The sequence below is a fragment of the Zonotrichia leucophrys genome, chromosome 5 (assembly GCF_028769735.1).
Source record: "Zonotrichia leucophrys gambelii isolate GWCS_2022_RI chromosome 5, RI_Zleu_2.0, whole genome shotgun sequence".
Taxonomy (NCBI): domain Eukaryota; kingdom Metazoa; phylum Chordata; class Aves; order Passeriformes; family Passerellidae; genus Zonotrichia; species Zonotrichia leucophrys.
Window position 1 is genome coordinate 35,196,991 of NC_088175.1, and position 19,562 is coordinate 35,216,552.

Consider the following 19,562-nt stretch of genomic DNA (forward strand, 5'->3'; position numbering starts at 1 on the left):
CCTAATACTCTCCAGCTGCTCCCTTCCACCATAAACTCAGGGGCACTAATTTTGACCAAAAAGGCTGGGGCAGGCCCAGGAGAGTCAGTCCTAGCAATATTCCCATCAGAAACAAGGCATGCAGCTACTGCTTCACTCCCCAGCTCTTCAGGTGACATGGACACCGCTGGCTCTGCTGGGAACCAGTGCAGCACTGCAATTATTTCTCTTCTCTAAACAAAACTCTGCTGGGCTTGGGTGATTAAATGCTTAGAGCCAAGAAGCAGGTGGAATAATTTTGTTTGGCAGTGATTCAGATCTGGCAGTGCCTCAAGGGACAACAAACCCAAGCAATGTTCAAGGGTTTAACAACACTCAGGCCAAGGCAAACTATGAAGACCACAGGGCGGTGTGAATTGAGAAGCCCCCATTAGGCAGCAGATGTGTGAGGGGTTCTTCTGGTAGGGCACAGGCAGGCCCAGCAGGTCCTGAGAGGAGGGCTGAGGGGCAGAGAAAGCTGTGCTGGCCAGCTCTGCCCCAGCCACCAGGATCACAAACCCAGCCTGACACTTGGTGCCGGCTGGCAGTGAAGCACGACTGACCTAAGCTGTCAAAAGCAGGTTCTGTATTAGTAAAACCAAAAAGTCATCTCTGGGCAGCTTAGCTCAAATCATCAAATAAAGCTGATATCAACACCAAAGTGTTGAATTTGTCTATGCAGCCAGAAAAAAGGAATAAAGAGAGCAGTCTCCAAAGAAATTAAGCTGCCTGCAGCCCTGCTTATTGTCAATTAGAGCATTTGATGGCTCATTCAACAAAGGTCTAAGTATCATTCTGCCCTAGCCCTAAATTCCCACACAAGGTATCACTTTTTCTTGGCCCACAACTTCAGACTTAGCTAACAACTCTTCCTGCTGGATCCTATGGATCATTCCCTTAGGCGAAAATTATTTTGGGTAGGAGGTACTCAAATCCAGAACAATGGTTCTGAGGCTCTTTGGCCCTCTTGATTCTGCACCTTGTTTTGCTGAACTCTTCAAGAACATTGAAGAAGACATTGACAGGAAAGTTGGGAGAACTACATTTACTTACAAGAATTCCTCGTAAGCACCAGCCCCTGCAAACCAGACTGGGATACTGTTGCTTATAGGAAAGTAGAAAGGAATGCTCTTGGTATATTGCTTTCTAAAAGTTTGGAATAACTTTCTTTTCATTGCACATGAAGATTTATAGTGAACTCTTCTTCCCTGCAAAGGAGCAGGGAATACTCCATAAGGGATGGACATGGAAACTATGCAGACAAGACTGCTGTTGGGTTAACATTTACTTTAACTCTAATTTTCTGGTGACACATACAAGTGTTTGAAAATAACAAAGGTTGTCAAAATATTTTCCATAATAAACTCCTACGCACAACACATGTACAAGACCAGCACAGTTTCCTACCCAGCTGGTGCACTAGCTGCTATCAAGATATTATCTGATTACTAAGATGCCATTGCAGCTTGTGTGGGAGCTTGCCTTCTCAGGATGGGCTGAAGCATTTCCCCTCCTTGTCCTTACATCTCTCAGCATGCACAGTGCCCTGCATTCTCACAAGTGGCAGCATCCAGGAAGTGGAGGATTTCTCATGTAGGGGTAACCAGTGATCCCAAAGTTATCAGCTACCCCAAAACCAAGGCAGGGGAAGGCAGTATAGCTCTGATGTATGATGCCTCTGGGCAGACTGTGGAAGACAAGAACAACTCACAACTCCCCTACTTTACTCCACACTCACATGGTTACATGTGCAGGATGCAAGGGTATGGGGGATTTCCATTTTTGCTACACACAGCAGCAAGACAGAAAAAAAAATTTAAGATGTACTCTCAGTTTGAGAACAGCAGATTCATTCCCACTGCCTCCTATATCTGGCTTGGGATACAAGCTGTGGAACAGGGATCCTGAGGCTCTTTATTTCAGAAGTTCATTTTATGCCTTAGTAAATCTTCTTTACTCCTCCTTCCCCCCAGCCACCCCTTGCCCTTTATTAATTGGAGATATAAAAAAGTCCTCAAACAAAAAAGTCCTCAAAACCCCATAACAGGGTGAGGCACCCATGCTTTCTGCCATAATAACATTCTCTAATTAAAACACAAAGCAGCCAGGGCTACAGGATTAATGAACATGGTTTCCTCTTTTCAAGTCTCGCCTGCTGACAGATCGCCTCATTCCTTCCTTGCTCTTGAACCTCTCAGGAAAAAAAATAATCCAGTTTGCTTATCTTACAGTGTGGGGTTGCCATGGAAACCGCATCCCCCTGTGAGATGCTCTGTCATAACATTTCAGCACTGTATGGAAGGCTTAAAGACACAGCATCCTCTACTCTGAGGGCTCCTGAGCTAGCCAGAGTCTGCAGATGAGCAGCTGTCAAATCTAGTGGAAGTCTAAAGTTGGGAGGGAGAGATAGAGAAGTAATAGTAGAAATACTCAGTTGCCTGGTTCTTTGCAAAAATCCTCCTGCACTGGCAGTTAATATTGACCAAGATGTCCTTCAGTTTGGTGTAAGGCACATTTTGCTCTTTGGAGAACCTGTCCCCTGACAGCCTGTTGGAAAAAAGAGTGCTGGCACCAAAACATAACCCATCATTCTACCATGGTGTAGCACAAAGCACCTCTTTAGTCAGGGTTTTATGTCAGATTAGTCTTTGAGCCCTATTTTCTGAGTCCTTTTGTAAGAAAGGAGGGGAAAAGTAGCAAGTACAATAATTGCCCATAATGGGAACAGGCCTCCTATAGCCTGCTCCTTAATTACAGGGATGGCTTCCAGGCTGTAATCACTAGGGGTCCAGATGGAAGTTCTCCAAGCTCTTTGAGGGACAGAATGTGTCAGTTATTAATTAAACATATGAGGCAATTAGCCTCAAAACTTCATAGTAAATCACTACAGCTGTGTTACTTTCACTTTTTCCTTTGGTGAGTGCAAGTCAAATGCACAGTGCATTTCCCAGGGGGGTCACAAAGACTGCAGCCAAAAAGCATTCCCAAACAAGACCTTTGTTGTTGGGTGGAAAAAAGTATCTGCTTTCAGAAGTCAGCTACTTCACAGTCACATCCCTCATGAGAGACGATGGATTCTGTGTACAAAAGCTATTCACCACTCAAGCTGTCTGGTGTGGAAGGCAGCTGAACTCTCTCTGCCACCCCAAATAGCAGCCTGGAGTTGTTCTGGTACAGCAGCAGGAGGAGACCATTCCTGTGATTGACATGGCCCATATTCCAGCATCAGCTATCAACTGTAATTAATTGGTTTGGACCTTGTCAAGATTTGTGTCTTGGTAGACTCCCAGCACACACAGGACCCTGTTGCTGGTTGGTCAAAAGAGATTGAAAATGAGATGCTGTGTTGCAATCCTTTGTCTATCTCCAAGTTCAGAAACCAGGCCAAAACCACCACAGTTGTTAAAACCCAGTTAGTGATTTATTCCAGTATTTGTCTTCGCAGACAAAAACTCTCTCAGTCACATCAAGGCAGCCTGACGTCAGTGCATTGTTAGTCGGCTTTTTACTCTGTAGTTCAGTGCCACAGTTGGAGATTTTATCAACTACAAAAACCCCAGTTAGTTTCCCTACACTTTTCTCACATGTAGCTGACAAAAGATGCAGTAAGTCATAATTGACAACAGTAAGAAATGGGTGGTGACCTCAGCCCTGTTTTACTCTAACAGAAAAAGAACTTCAACCCAATTTTACTCTAATATAAAGAACTTTGACCCTTTCTTTAGACATTTTAGCATGCTTGGAGAAAACACTTTGAGAAAACTCATAGGCAAAGTGGAGAGGAACAGCACATGCAGGCTGTAATCATTTGCTGCAAGCTCGCCCTGGTACTCGACAAAACACAGCAAGAGGAGTCAAGGAGGCTTTTCTGGAGTGAGCAGCCACTGGATTCTCAAGAAGGATCAGTGATGATTGCTTGCCCAGTTCAGAGAAAACAGCAGCCTGAAGGAGGCTTGAGCCTCTGGAGGTCATGTAAGTTAAGAGGAGGACACACATACCCTCTTGCCATGGAGGAGGATAGAACAGAGCCAAGAGCACGCCAAGCAAACCTTTAGTACTCTTGAATTTAACAAGATGACAGATGACTGATGTGCAGAATAGTAAGTACTTCATGTGCAAGCCATTCTCATTTATAAATTTATATCCCACATTTGCTCAACAGACCAGATATGATCAAAATAAAGGAGCTTTCTCGCTTTCTCTGGCAAACCAGATTATTGTGTTGAGCTTTTTATGACAAAAACTGGATGCAGCTTCTCATGTCTACCTCATCCTTGTCTCGGCATTGTAACTCATGTTTGACTGCCATGCAAGCAGAGACATTTTTGCAGATTTTCTGAAATTATTTCTATCAAATTCAAACTGAAATAATAAATATTGCTCAAAGTAAGACCTTTCAGAATGTTTGCTGCGAACAGAAAGTACAGCAAAATATTATCATCATTTTTGATCTTAAAAGTTTGAGTAAAGTTCAATGGCTTTATAGCAGATGTGCAATGTCTCTAAAGCTTCACACTTAAAAAAGGGTAGATAATACATGTAGCCACACACATGTGGGACTTTTAATAGGGCACTCTCCCTACTGTACCTTGGAACAAACTTCTCACTTCTCTGCACAGACAGTGCATTCTCAATGTAAACTTGATAGATTTGCTCAGCACTCAAAAAAAAAACCAATCAGGATCTAAGAGAGCTTGTGTTCCCTAAGAATAGAAATGGACCTTAATTTAATATATTTAAGGATTATTCCAGAAGGGAAAACAAAAAAAACCCAAACAAAAATAACAAAAACCAAACAAACAACACAAAATCCAAACAAATAAGGAAAATAAAAAACAAACAAACAAAATCCTCCCAAAACAAAAAAAAAGGAAAAAAGAGGAAAAAAAAAGAGAAAAAAGAGAAAAAAAAGAGAAAAAAAGAGAAAAAAAGAGAAAAAAAGAAAAAAAAGAGAAAAAAAAGAGAAAAAAAAGAAAAAAAAAGAGAAAAAAAGAGAAAAAAAGAGAGAGAAAAAAGAGAGAAAAAAAGAGAGAAAAAAGAAGAGAAAAAAGAGAGAAAAAAGGAGAGAAAAAGAAGAGAAAAAGAGAAAAAAAAGAGAAAAAAAAGAGAAAAAAAGAGAAAAAAAAAGAGAAAAAAAAAGAGAAAAAAAAGAGAAAAAAAAAGAGAAAAAAAGGAGAAAAAACCTCACCCCCAGGAACCAAGGCACTTATCTCCTTATAAAAAGGGGAAAGAAGGATCTTTCAGCAGACACAAATTTTAAGCTGGGTTTCTAAATTGGGTGTAAGAAGTCCAACATTGTACAGCCCTGCCCAGAGTATTCAGAATGTTACAGTAAAGGGATATTTTCATTTTCTCTAATGAAAAAGAATTCAACATGAAACTTAAAAAATGAAAGTGATTTAACCACACCAGTATATTTAAACCTTGAGAGTCTTTGACATTCATGAAAGCAGGGAAGTTGTTCTGTATACAGAGGGTTACCCAAGAGTTACCTGATAAAAAACAAACCTCAAAATCAACCCAAACATCAAAAGAATAATCTCTAATTATATATGCTGGGGATTTTTTCAGCCTATTACTCAGGTCTTGATGATCTTTTCTGAATTCCCAGGGCTCAGGCAGGAATAATGACATTAAACATTCTGTGTGTTACTGCAAGAAAAGAAATAAGAGAAAACTGACATATTTTCACTGCCAAAGCAAGCCCTAAGAACACTGTGGCCAAGGAGCTTCTGTATTCTGGAGGTCACTGGCAAGGTGTTACATCATTTTGTGATGCACAGGGAGACTGTTTTTGCCCTTCAGAGCTTTTTTTTGTTTGGTAATGTTTCTGTACCTCTCTGCCTAATTGCACTCACTTCATCTGTGAAGAGAGATTTATAATGGAACATAATTTTGAGGGATTAACTTTGACGCTGGTACATGGCCCATGCAGAAGTGACAGTAAAAAATTTATATTAGCTGTTGCTCCTGCCAAAGAATAACAGAGAAGCTTATTACACAGGCAATCTAACTCCCAAATTAGTGTTGATTTTCACCCCATGGCACTTTACTGTTGTTGCTGATGGGAAGCAGCAGCAAATATGAAGCAAAAAGCCATCAGGAACCGAGCTGCCAATTTTTACAATTGAATGGGGTGAACAAAGTCTTTGTTCAGGTACAAGTCTCAAAGGCAGCAAGAGCAGAAAACAGAGCACAGAAATTACTGGAGGAATCAGGGACCTTACTGAAAGGTTCTTGGGGAACTTCTAGTCTAGCATTTCTAATTCAGAAGTCTGTCAGAGCATCAGTCTTCTCCCTACTACTGAAGAATTCTCCTACAAACTGTGTCCAAGTCAAAGCTGGATGATTTTGGGACCCACAGCCACGTTTTACCAGTACTCCTATCTCTGGGAAGCCAGAGCTTCACTTGAAACTTCTAGGTGTGGTGTTTAACCTATGGAGGCTTCAGTACTAATAATAATGGCAGCAATCATGATCCCTGCAGAAGGACACAGGAGGAAGACAGGGCTCCATTAAGACTTTCTCTGCCACAATTCTCTTGGAACAGAGCTCAAGTGGCCAAGACATTCACTTGGAACAAACTGTGATCTGTGGGGCTGCAAATATTGCCAGTGCTGTGATCCACCACTGCTGTGATACTACTAACAGACCTAAACTGCTGCAAGCAATGGAAGAGAAATAAATCTGGAAAAACAAGATAAACTGGGTCCCTTTCTAGTATTCAACAGAAGAAAGGAGGGTTCTTTAGCAACTGTCGTTTGAGAAACACCCAAAGGCACAAGTCAGTCTTAAATATTCACAACATGATGTGCTTAATCGGAAGCAAGGCTAGAAACTCCACCTGGAAAGACCATGACACGTTGTAACCAGAAAGTTTACATTTGGCTTCACTTCAAAAGAATCCTGACTCCCCAGATCACCTGAGCCGTTTTCTGTTCCCTGTGTTTTCCCATGTGCTGTTGATGCCTCCCTGTAATTAGTTGAAAACGTATTTCCTCTCTCCTGACCTTTATGCGGAAAAGGCAACTTCTGTAAAGAAAGTGTGTTGTAGGACTCAAGCGCCCACCTACACAAAATACTTTCTTCTGAAGTTCTCTTTCAAAAGCAGGCTAGAGCCTTCTGAAGCTCTCACTGAAATCAGCTGTAGTTCTTCTACCAAGCTCCAAGCTAGAGCCATCTTAACTGAAATGGTGTGTATGCATATAAAGTTTGTCCATAGTTCTCACAGATCCTCTGAGGATTAATTCAAGGAAATAAAGATCATTATCATAGATAAATGAAGACAAATCTCCCTGCAACATATCTAAGAGGTTACAAGTAAAATATTTCTTCTCACTCTTTTATTTTCTGCTATTTCATACTATGCTTCCCACATGGATTTGTTGTTGGCCTCAACAATAAATCTCTCTATGTATTCTCTCTTAAAATTCCTGCTTATCAAGACTTGTTACCCCTATTCACACTGTGCATGCCTATTCTAAGTAGAACTTGTTTATGGTGAATTCTCAACTATCTCAGCATCTCCAACTGCTGCTGAAAGGCAGCATAGCAGTTGGAGGCGTCAAGGGAGAGAGTTGTCCTCAGATCAACTTCAACCGAGGAACTCCTCAGTCACATCCTGTACTCCTGAGCATGGCAAGACCAGGCTGACAGTCTGGCCTGACAGCTCGGTGACATCTCTTGTTAATAGAGTCTAGAAAAGCTTTTTATGGTAGCTGACAGAAGCCATAGTAGTAACTTAAGACAGGTTCATGCTCCACTTATTTTGCTAGTGTTTGGTTTAGTGAAGTACTTCCATAAATTTTCAGGGTAGACCCCATTAGAGAATGCCCAGATTAGACAGGGACAGGTACCTTAAAAGATTCAAAGCCCAGCCTTGTAATTTTGCTAAAGAGTAACTGTGATTCCCCACTCTGAAAACTGGTGGGTCAGTCCAAGGTCCAGCACGAAGGGGCTATAGACTGATATTTAAAGTTATGGCATCAAAAATCATTACTATGGACTGCATAAGCAGAGCAGTGGGTGCCAGATGGGAAGGTAGCAATAAAGAGGGCAGATGGAGCCATGAGCTGAGGGAGGGGAGGGAGCAGACACAGGGTTATATCCTGAGCTGTGGGCACTGCACAGGGCCAGCGCTGGAGAAAGGGAGCAGGCAGGGACTGCAGCTCACCAGCCCCTCCAGAGAAATCTGCTCCCAGCCTCCAAAAGCATGCTTTTCATAAATCAGCCAACAGCTCCTTAATGTGCAACTTCACCCTCAACATGGGCAGAGATGCATCCAATCAGGGATGGCTCTGGAGTGCTCTGCCAGCAGAAGGAGCTGAGTAAATTACAACACTCTCTTCAGGATCATTACAGAGAAAGAACAGCTGGAGACAAGATCCTGGAATATGAATGGCTCACAAAGAAATCCAGATAACAAAGAACTGCTAATGTATGTAGAGCTGCGGTGTCTGATAACATGAGAGCCCATTAAAGGACCAAGGGGTGCCAAAAATATGCTTCAAGTGAAAAAACAAAACATAACTGCACAACAAAAAAAAACAACAAAACCCCAAAAAAACCATAAGCAACACATGTACTGGAAAAAGAGAAAAAAAAATAAAATTCCTTAGCATGAGGACACAAAGCATAGAAAGGGGCCCTCAAGACCACAAGCACTACTGTTGGACACTGATATCTGTGGCATGTTCAGCAGGGCCAAGTCAAACACACCACAGCTAGGTCCAAGTTAGTCGATATTGCAGCTTTGTGTGGAGATGCAAACTCGAGTTCTGGAGGCAGTAGGATGGCCACAGCACCCTACACATCTAAGGCTCTGTTTACTGGTTGTCCTGATACCATTGTATCACTTCCAGGTGCAGAAGCACTTTTCTAAACACTGTCCCTGGCACCTCTTAAGTGCAATATAGGCAAAGATGAAAACAGCTTTTCCATCTCATTTTATCTCTCTTCCTCTCTTTCTGCAAGTCTGTTTCTCTTTTTGTAGAAAGAAGTGCAACATCAGTTAAGTCATCCAGCAAATGGAAAGTGGTTACAGTTTCTGCTGAAAGGGACACTGTAGCCATGAAACTACCACTACAATTAGTGATTTGAAGTCTAATGGAGCAGGAAGCAGCAAAGTATGCTGTAAAACTTACAGAGAATATCCACACTAAGTACACATTAGGCTAGAAGCAGCTGTGGTCATACCAAATTCAAGGTCCCCAAAACGAAATTTGCCTGTGCCTGAAAGAATCTTCTTCATTCAACATCCTTTAAACCTGATTGAATCAGACAGTCTCAATGGTTCTCACACACAAGCCATGCAAGTTCAGCAGCTCTGAGCACTCCTCAGTTGTATGCCCTTGCCCTTTGAGCTTGCTTTAGGCATCACACTCAAAAGTTCCAGAGAATCTTCAAACCATCCAGGGACACAGGTCTGATCAAGCCAGACATCATCTCCACAGCAGCAACACCACTAAGGGCAGCTCCACGTCTTGTTTTCCCTGCAGTGCTGGTGATTGGAGCTGGGAGATGGCAATCCAGACCAGAAATCAGGAGCATCCACTGGCAGTGTGGCTCTGGCACAGACCTTATGTGCACAGCTCTGCTTTGGCAGCTCCCATAGCAGCCCATGGTACCTCTGAGTCTCAGTTTTCTCACCCTGTACCACGGGCAGCACACACCATTTCTGTATCTCACTGGAGTGCTGCGTTACCTGTGGCTTGCTCACTCCCACAGAGAGACCAAACAGCACATTTCCTCAAGTAAGCACATCAAGAGACAAGTTCTAGTCCCAACTTGAAGGATATATATGAAAAGTTAATATCTTTGAGTCTCCTTTATACCCACCAGCAAAATCCACCCACTCCTGCAATTTGCTTTGAAATAAGGGGAAAAGCACTAATTGTTCAGATTTATTTGCTGGCTGCAGCACCTAAGAGTATGCATTCTCTGCAGACATGAACTTGCTCTGGCCCAGGGCTTGAGAAAATACCAGTTTTGCTGGTGCACAGCATTATCTGTTGAAAAACTCACCACATCATGCACTACATGCACTTGCCTGACTAAACTTGGACTGTAAACCAGAACAAATATATTGCTGTGAAAAGCCCAAGACACGTCTGAGCAAGTTAATTCCAGATGATTTTCCAGTGAACATCTAACAAAACTGAAGTTTACATTAAATATACATTGAGGATTTTCTCTTTCTTTTGAGAGTAATCAACATCCAAGTTCCTCTGCCCCAGGAGGCACTGGTACAATCCACTCTGATTAGACTCAGAAGGGGGAGCAAACAGACAATTACTCTGATAACAATCTTATCTGAGGACAGAAATGAGATTAGCGGCCTAACTGCAGTGATTCTTACCCAGATACACTGTTAAATTCTGACTAACCCAGCATGGGACAAGGAAGGAATTTCTCTATGGAGCCTGTTGGCAAGTAAAGTAAGGTGAAATTCTTCCCCTGCGAGTCCTTTGGGCAGGGATGAGCAAAGAGAAGCAAAGAGAAGAGCAGCAAAGAGAATTATCTGTCAGGACCCAGTGACCATGAACAGCACAGGTTCCAGGCTAGACATGTTCCTGATATTGCAGCAGCTGAGCAACTTGTTCCCTCTGGTCTCCAACTGTTAGAATCTTGAAAGCAAAAAACAGAGTAAAACTGGCTGGAACCCTTCCCTGCCAATAGGGAACAATTTCATCCTGTTGGCTCTTGTGTTATTTAATTTTTTCAAATCTACTCTCAAAATTCTCAGAAAGTACAAATTCTCATGAACCTAATGACCAATACTGTTGTGAAATCCTCCATTAACGGTTTTGATTGTACTTCTGTAACTTGATCTCATTGTTTTTAATTATTCCATTTAAAACAGCCAAATTAACTCCTGTCCCCAGAGTGTTTACTGCCTTCACACGTCTGGAACAATGAACAGTAATAGACAGGGCAACATGATGGGATATTAAGAGAACTTCTCCGAGATAAGGATCCCAAATAAGTCTGCACTTTATTCTCACAAAGACAGATAATTAATACAGTAACAGGACAGAAGCCTAGCTGCTCAGAAGGTGGCTTGCACCATGCCTATACCAAGAGGTTTACACAGGGTCTTGTGAGTATTGCCTGCAGTGGGCACGGCACAGCAGCCCTGAGATGTCAGCTTTAAGCTGGTAAATCCGGATGCTGCAGGCTCTGCTCTGCAGCTGGGAATGTGCCTGTGGAGGGGTGGGGACACCCTCAGCAACGGAGCTGGTACCGTTTAATGAACCCTTTACATTGCACAATTGCAGGAAGAGGTTAAAGACCAAAAAAGACACCCCACAGATTCACCAGAAATGCCATACCCGAAAGGAATAACAATTTCAACAATCCGGGTAAATCAAGCTGATGGTGATTTGAAAACTGATAAAAGGCAGAGGGTTAAACTTTCCTCACCCAGTATATGACAGCATCGTGCTTCAGTATTTGCAGTTTTCTTTACACATCTATCTAGACCAAGATGAATAACCTTATAAAAATACATAAGTAAGCAGCAGAAGAAATAGGCCAACTGCTGTACTGCTTTGCTGATCTGAATTCACAGCATTTAGTTATAATCCTTCATATAGGAAGTTTATTTATACAGACAGGGATTTGGGGAATTCTGCAGGATTAGTCAATCTACAGCATTCTCAGGGCATGAATTTTAGCATCAGAGTTACACTGCCTGGATAGTCAATGCCTAGAGTAAATATTTGGGTTGATGAAGGTTAAACAGATTAAACAAGATGAAGCCAGGGTTCTCTGCTTATTTACACACAAGCTTAAATATTGCTGCTCTTCATTTAAGAAGCCTAGTTTAAAAGAAAATCCCACAAAAGCAACAAACATAATATACTTACCCAACCTGAAGTGAGATAGCACCAAGATTTCTATCATCTTCATCCTGGGTAGGCATGTGACAAAGCCACACACTGAATCACAAATCTCACACTCCTTGGCCTCCTTATGGGAAACACGCAGAGGAAACAACAGCTTCAGCACAGGCTTGCTGCTCTGAGTTTCAGCTGCACCAGGGAAATGGGATAAACAACCCCCCTCCCGGTTCTATTCAAAAACAAGAGGGAAATAATTGGTGTGAAAACCATTTACAGTTCAGTTACACTTTTGTGATGTGAAGAGGCAGTTATGCACAAGGCTGTCTGGGACCTGAGCGTGTCCATCAGTCCTACTGTGGAGAGGATTTCCAAACGTTCCCAGCAACGCCACTCATCAGCTTTCATCAAAATCAGCAATAAATTCCCATCCATAACAGGCAAAGCAGTGTTAAACTAAGTCCAGTTCCTACATCCACCTGCTGTATCCTCCAGGCTTAGTGACATTTTCTGTGTCATATCAAGTCCCTGATATAAGACCCCCCCACTGCCAATAGGTTTTGGATCAGCTGGTGAAGGACCAAGCACTAGACACAAAAAGCAAAATTTTGATTTCACTCTTTGATACACAGATGAAGATTGAAAGCAAACTGATAAGGCAGGTATGCCAGCAGGTACACAGCTAGCACAAGCAGGGTTTGAGGAGGAGTGGCCAAGCATGGGTTCACATTTCAGTCCATTTGTACAGTTTCAATTTCTGAAACAATTTTATTAAAAGGAACAGACATTAAACTGTTTTCTATTAAGGCATCAAGAAAAATACCCCACTTGTGTCTAAATTAAATGCCTCTGCAGAACACTACTCTCACTTGCCGGATTTCCACCCTTCACTACTGCACATCACTCAGCCCTGACCCCACTGAGGTTGGGTTTTGTTTACCACAGCCTCAAGAAAATTTGTGTACAAATTTCGGACACTTTGGAGGAAGGATTTCTACCAATCCACGTTTACTCTGAACAGATGTAACATTCCTAGGAAGCTCTCAGCTGACTGCCTTTGAAGTCTGAAGAAAAAGGGAGGGGTGGGAGGGGTTGGGGGAGCATATTAAAAAAAAAAAAAAAAAAAGCTCGACCTTGAAAGCTGCATTTCTTCCCTTAAAAGAAGAAGTCTCCAGGGACTCGTGAGCAAAATAAAAAGCAAATTCTCCAGATCCTTATCTTATGTTATTTTTGAGAGTGTTTTCTTTTGTTCCTTTGCTCTTGTCATCTTTTGGATTAAAGGACTTTCACAGAGGCAGCCCATGCGCAAGCAAACCATTCGCCATTCCAGATCTGTGCCCCCCATGCCAGGCCAGGGCAACTCCCCCCACTTCAGCTTTTCCTTTCAACAAAAGCACAGCCCAGCCTCAGACCCAAGCACGACAAGAAAAATTTCATGACAGGCAGTATGCTGAGTTCTGCAAAGGTAAAGCATGGACCCAAAGTGAATTCCCACCCACAAAAGCATCCTCACAGCCAGTCACTCCTTGTGATGGGTCAGGGTCTGCACAGCACGTACACAGCACTCAGACTTGCACACCGACTGCCCCCGGAGCTGCACTGTGACCTCTTACACAGCCATGGCTGAAAATATTATTTCATCAGACACAGCTTACACTTACCCCAAAAATCTCTGTGGGGACTAAGTTAACTTTAACATGGCAAAAAGGGGCTGCCTTTTCTGTTTTGCTTCCCTCTGTCTGCTGCCATGTCTTCGGCATTCTTCTCCTCCTCTCTCAAACTCAGCTCCTCCTCTGTTAGCCTGCCCTATTAACCTTCTCCATATCCCACCCACCCAAATTTGCACATTATTAAGCATCCAGAGCCTTTTGTTCAGGTCCTTAAACAAAAGTATGCATTTCCTGGCAAGAGGTGTCTCATACCCAGCAATCACTTAGGGCAGCTCTCATAGACTCATTACTCCCAAATACAAAATCCGGGCACGCCAGACAGGCGAATTCAAGGACATGTCCTTTCCCGAATTCCACAGAGCAAGATAAGCCTGCGAGCCTTGTGCTTACTTTATCTTAACTAAGAGGCTTCCCTCGTTTTCTCACTCAGTAAGAAACTAATTATTTGCCACTGAGGCATGGAATAGGTTAAAGTTTCCTCTGTCCTGTCTCAGTTCCCTTTGCAGATTAGGGGAAAACAATGAAGTCTCCGCACTTTGTGATATTGCTAATGCTTCCTGTGGGGATAGCAGCGCCGGCTGCAAAGAGGATTATGATCACAGTTTAAAAGGAGTGTGCACTGTACTGCCGCAAGAGGCTCGGGCTTATCAGGAAAGAAACCGAGCTGCCCCCAAACTATGCACTCGGGACTCCTGCCTGCCTTCGGCTCTGGCTGGTGGCTGTGCCTCGGATCACACACCAGCTTATCAGGAGCGATAAAGCCGAGGCTGATCTTGGAGGGGCTGGGAGGGGGGGATAAATGAGTAACGCTGTGCAAACAGCTTGCAAACATTCACCATCAGAACACACAGCAGTGTTTACAGATCGTCCCACCGCATTCATCTGCAACAAAACACCGGGCTGGCAGGGTGCAGGGGCTGTGCATTCCTGGCCACAGCTGGGGAATTTGAGAGAAAAAGTGGAGGAGCAGCACTAGCCGTGGTGATGTTGGCTGGCCTTCCAGAGGCAAGGCTGCAAACGCTTTGGAAAGCACAGCATCACCAGTGGGATCTGCTACGAGCAGATTTAGCTTTGAGGTGCAGCTTCAGAGCTGGTGAAGGGCCTCTGCCAGTCTCAGTGCTGAGCACAGAGGGGACTCATTGGTGGATAATAAGAAATCGCTGCTGTGGAATCATAAGGTGCATTTCTATCACTGGGCCCTCTAAGGTACCAGGAAGAAGACACAAGTTTATTCACACCCATTCATCTCTACCAGCACAACTGCTTGTTTATAATGACAAGGCTTTGGCCAAAACAGCAATCAAAAGTTCATTGACTTCAAATAGTGCCTAACCTACGTGGCAGGATGCAACTACAGGCCAGCATGGCACTTTCTTCCCCCTTGCATAGTTCAGCCAGCATGAAAACCTGTATCCTTTTGGTAGACACACACTGACATGTGTCGAGAGGGCTTTGCTGTTCCTGTTGGTTTGATTTGGTAGTTTGTTTCTTTTTTAAATCGCTATGCCTGTGCTTGCTCTCCTCCAAGTAATTTGTACAACTGATACAAGCTGAAGTTATCAGATATTCCCCCTCACCCTTAGTTCTATTCAGAGAGGTTTAATAGCTCCCTATCTGCTTGCTAGAGGCTACAACAAGCAATAGCATTAATGCATGTTCTCCTGAATTTTTATAGGCTTAAAAATCCCTGAGCTTCACCCAGCATGGCACTGTCTCATTACACACTGCTGTTCCAAGCAGTTTTTGCCAACTCCCACCGCACTCCAGAAACACCACAGACCAAACCTCCCAGCCAGCTATAATACTGAACAAAACAACAGTTTTAAGATGCTCACAAGGCACTTCCATGAATTGTTGCATGCTTTAAACCAAGCTGTTTGACTTCTGCAGAGGGATAAGGTCTCTTTCAGTCAACGAAAGCTTGGATGATTTTTGCAGACTGAAATAAATCTTCTTGTGCTGGCAGAGCTCAGGCATCTCTACTGACCTTTGCTGCTGGATGCCAGGCTTGCCCAGGTTCCCTCTCTATCCACTGCTCCTTACCAATAATCTCTACTGAAGAGTAAAGGGAGTAGAGCTGAAAGACCAAAGACTTTCCTGACTGTTACAAAACAGAGCAGAAATTTTCCCATCAGTGTGACCCCAACCAGCTTGTGCTTTTAGGGACTTGGGAGCCCCAGTAGAGACCTGAATTCCATCTGGCCTAATGGCTGAGATGTTCTCCCTGAGAACAATGGGGCCAGAGACATCCATTATTAAATTAAATAAAGTCACTGTTTTTCAAATTTTAGGCAGGTCATCATGTGGGCCCTGAGCCTTGAAAAGGACAACCTTCAGTGCACTTCTCAATTTCACATGCTGAGAGCCAGGTCACTTAAGGTATGCAAGCAAACTTCACACCTCAGAAAAAATGTCCTGCTTGATGGTGTTTTAGAGATTACTAAAAAGAGTAATAGGATTATTTGATAACAGGTTCTGCACAAGGCATCAGTGAGAGGAAAAGCAGCCTAAGCAAGGAAGACCAGCACAGAAAGAAAGAGAAGCAATCCAAAGAAATCTATCTAGGTGGAGTTTGAATATGTAGGCTTGAGAAAAAATAAATTGATAAGACTGGATCCATGTCTAGTTAAAGGCACTTCATCACCATGTTTCTGCATCATCTGCAGAAAAGTCATTCTTGTTAGCAACATGGATATTGAATTGTATCAGCAGCGCTCCTCAAGCTTTCCACTCAAATCCAGTCAATGTGTCTCTGCTCCTTCCATCCTCAGTGGCTCAAAGCCCTCTTGACTGACAGTGGCATCCATCATTATACTGAAGAGATCTTTGATACCCCCATAAAGGGGACCCATCCACAGGATGGGCTGTTGATTTAAAACAAAGGAAAAGCAGACACACTTTGCCAGGCTTTCACCAGCAGAGCCAATCAAAACTGCTATCAAAGAGAAAGCTGGGAACAAGGAATCAGGAGTAGCTATACAGGCAAACTTGACACACCTGTGTCCTGTTCGACAATGCAGGACAAAGCCTACATAAAGTCTACCTTAAGATTTAACTGAAAAACAAGTTATTTAGATAACTTAATGTCTGACTTTCAGAAAAGACTAGGTACACAGAAGAATTGCAGCCACAATAAACAGGAGAAGCATCAACACTTCATGTTAAAACATGTTATTTTTCAACATGGGCCTTAATGTCAAATGTAGTGATTCATTTTAGGACCTGCACAGACTCAGCAATGCATTTCTCACATTTCTCACCAGTCATCTCTACCACAGCAAAAGACAAACCAGGCTGGTCTGAGCTGACCACATCACACCCAGGAGCTCCACACATCTACGGTCTCCTGAGCCTGCTTACCTGAAAGACATTTAGCACTCTCAACACTTTAAACTGGGAAGTGTTTGCTGCCCTGCTTGGATTTATCTCACTCTGCCTATACAGAGACTTTGGCATATCAACTTTCAGAATGCAATTTATACATTTCTAAAATCAATCAGAATCCCTAAGCTTTTACAAAAGGAAATGAAAAATATTACTGTCAAACGTCCATCAGACCTAGAAGCCTAGGTGACTGTCATACATTAAAGAAATTAAAAGGCTGCATTTGAGATAGTATATGCTCTTCCCATCCCTATCTTGAAAGGCTATGATTAAAGTGCTCTAAGAATCAAAATTCAATTTCTTTCAGGTCTTGCAAACAACATTGGCCTTGAGCTGAATGCTGCCAGCCTGCCTGCAGCCTTTGAGGAGATTAGGCTTTTACCAGCCAGCTATGAGAATCTTAAATCCAGTATTAATCCTAATTCCCATTTACCCACATCTTCATTGTGCAGTGAAAGCAGGCTGTACATGAACTTGCACGTTCACTCTTCCATGTGCAATGATCTGTGTCACCAACCTAAGCTTCATGTATGTTTAAGAAACACATTGCAGCCTTGGTTTACAGAAAATCACAGCAAAAGAGAGACTGGAGCTAGAAAGAGTTTGTCACACTGGGAGGGTTTCTGAGAGATTGCATGAACAGGAAATTTTCAGCACAAAAGTTTTAGTCAGTCAATAACAGGAGATTTCAGTCCTGGCTTGGAAGAAAACAGGATGAACAAGCAGGTCACAAGGACACAGAAGCACCTGTGACCCTGACTCCATAATCAAGGTGCAGTGGTGCTGCCAGCATCACCCCACCACTACCAAACTTCTCATGACACCACTGGGACTGCAGAAAGCACTGTCCGTCATCACCATGATCAGGGTCAATGCCAGAATAAGTTTCTGGGGACAAGAGACTCAGCATTTCCCCTGAGCAAACCCTTGTTCCCCTCTCCTCTTAGAGGTTCTGCAGCTGGCACAGCCCACCTTGCCACCCTCTCACCATGAGCCCCAGGGGTCAGGTCAGAAGGAAGGCATTGCCTGCCATGGTCTCCTGAGGCTGAGTTCACAGACTGGCTGCAGAGGCTTCTGCTAAAGTTGTCTCTTCCTAGCTGTCCTGGGGTGTCTCTATGATGCTTGTATCCCCATTCATCTGTTTAGCCCAGAAATAAGTTTTGCACCTTTGAGACTGGTCCTGAGAGTGAAGGTGGGGAAGAAGAAGTGCGGAGTTTGTTGTCAGAAACTGCACTTGCTCCCTGCATCCTGCTCCTGAGCTGTGCTGTCTGCAGACAGACAGACAGCAGGACAGAGCTCTCCTTTTCTTATAGTTAGTTTTTAGCTAGATGAGGCAGAGAAGTTCCGTGGACTGTGGTTGTCTTTTTTCTTGGAACTGTTTAAACCTACTCTGGACAGAACACCCAGAGGAGCACCAGCAGCTCACACCTGAGAGCAGACTGAGTGAGCTGAGCTACAGCCCACAAAGGGGACTTTCTGAGTTTGTCATCTCTTTAGATAGGCAAGAGGTTTTATTGTTTCATATTGGGGTTTTTTGTTTGTTTTTTTGGGGTTTTTTTGTGCTGCTGAATGCTTTGTCTGTTAAATAAACAGTATTTTCCTACTTTTCTCCAAGGAAATCTTTTCCCAAACCAGCTAGGGGAAGGGCTGCTTAAATCTGCTTTCTAGAGGATCCCTTTGGAGGTTTCCTCCCAAATTTGCCCTAAACCAAAACAGCAGTGTAAAGGCCAAGGAGCCAAAGTAACTATTTCTGTGTCCTTTCTAACATCACTTGACAGCAATTCCCTTTCAAATCCCATTTTGGCAGCCAAACTGGACACATCTCCAGGCTGCCAAGCTTGCTGGATCATCCATGGCAAGGTCAGATTATTCAGTGTGTCTTGGTATTCCTAGACAAAGAATACTGATCTCAGAGACAAAGCAACTGAAAGTGAGGACAGACTGCTGCTTCATCTGCTATCAAATGGGACAATTTCAATTCATTTACAAAGAAGTTCTCACACATATTTGGAAAAAAAACCCATTAATATTTCCTGTGTTTAAAGCACAAGAATTCATTGCAGATGAAAGGAATCTTTCAGGAAACACATTCCCAAGAGAACAAAAAATGTATTTGGCACCACTGCCTGTTACAAGCAAAAGAACAGGCAAGGGAGTCAACAACAATTATGATTTTTTTTTTTAGTGAGTACAGCAATTGAAGAAAACCTTTCTTTCCATCAACTTCTAAAAAAAAGCCACCTGAACTTCCCAAACTAAAAATGTGATGAGATTTAGGGACTATATTCTCCAAATGGAGGCACAGCTATAATTCCTTCTCTTTGCAACTGGCTATTACTTGCTGCTTGCCCATTGGGACTCTCCAGTGGAGATCCCTGTGAAGTTGTGGTGCACTGCAGTAACAGCAGGCTGGGCATCAGCTGAGCTGTGGTAACTCTCCATGTTCATGCTCATCCTCTGAAGATGATGTGACGTAGTTTAATTTAGCAGTGATAGAGCTTAGTTAAATTGCATTACCTTTCATTTGCCATGGGCTAAGACCACACACATGGACAACAACCATAGCTCACCCAACAAGTAATTTGACTGAGTGCCTGGCTTCTGGAGTACTGCAGGCTGATTTGTATAGACTTTTTGCCTAAAGTTCAAG

The 19,562-nt window shown here is 43.1% G+C and overlaps 1 protein-coding gene across 8 annotated transcripts in view; it reads right to left on the bottom strand.

The window, feature by feature from the left end:
• Positions 1-19,562, bottom strand: part of TSPAN18 (tetraspanin 18) — a 121,230-nt gene that overhangs the window by 84,115 nt on the left and 17,553 nt on the right. For 2 of the 8 annotated variants that reach the window (XM_064714393.1, XM_064714395.1), the window contains one exon: positions 11,886-11,988. The exons of 5 other annotated variants lie outside the window; for them this stretch is intronic. The gene's annotated coding sequence lies outside the window, so the exon portion shown is untranslated. Of the gene's footprint in view, positions 1-11,885; positions 11,989-13,519; positions 13,542-19,562 lie in introns of those variants that run through there. One more of the 8 variants, XM_064714397.1, reaches the window with a different exon arrangement.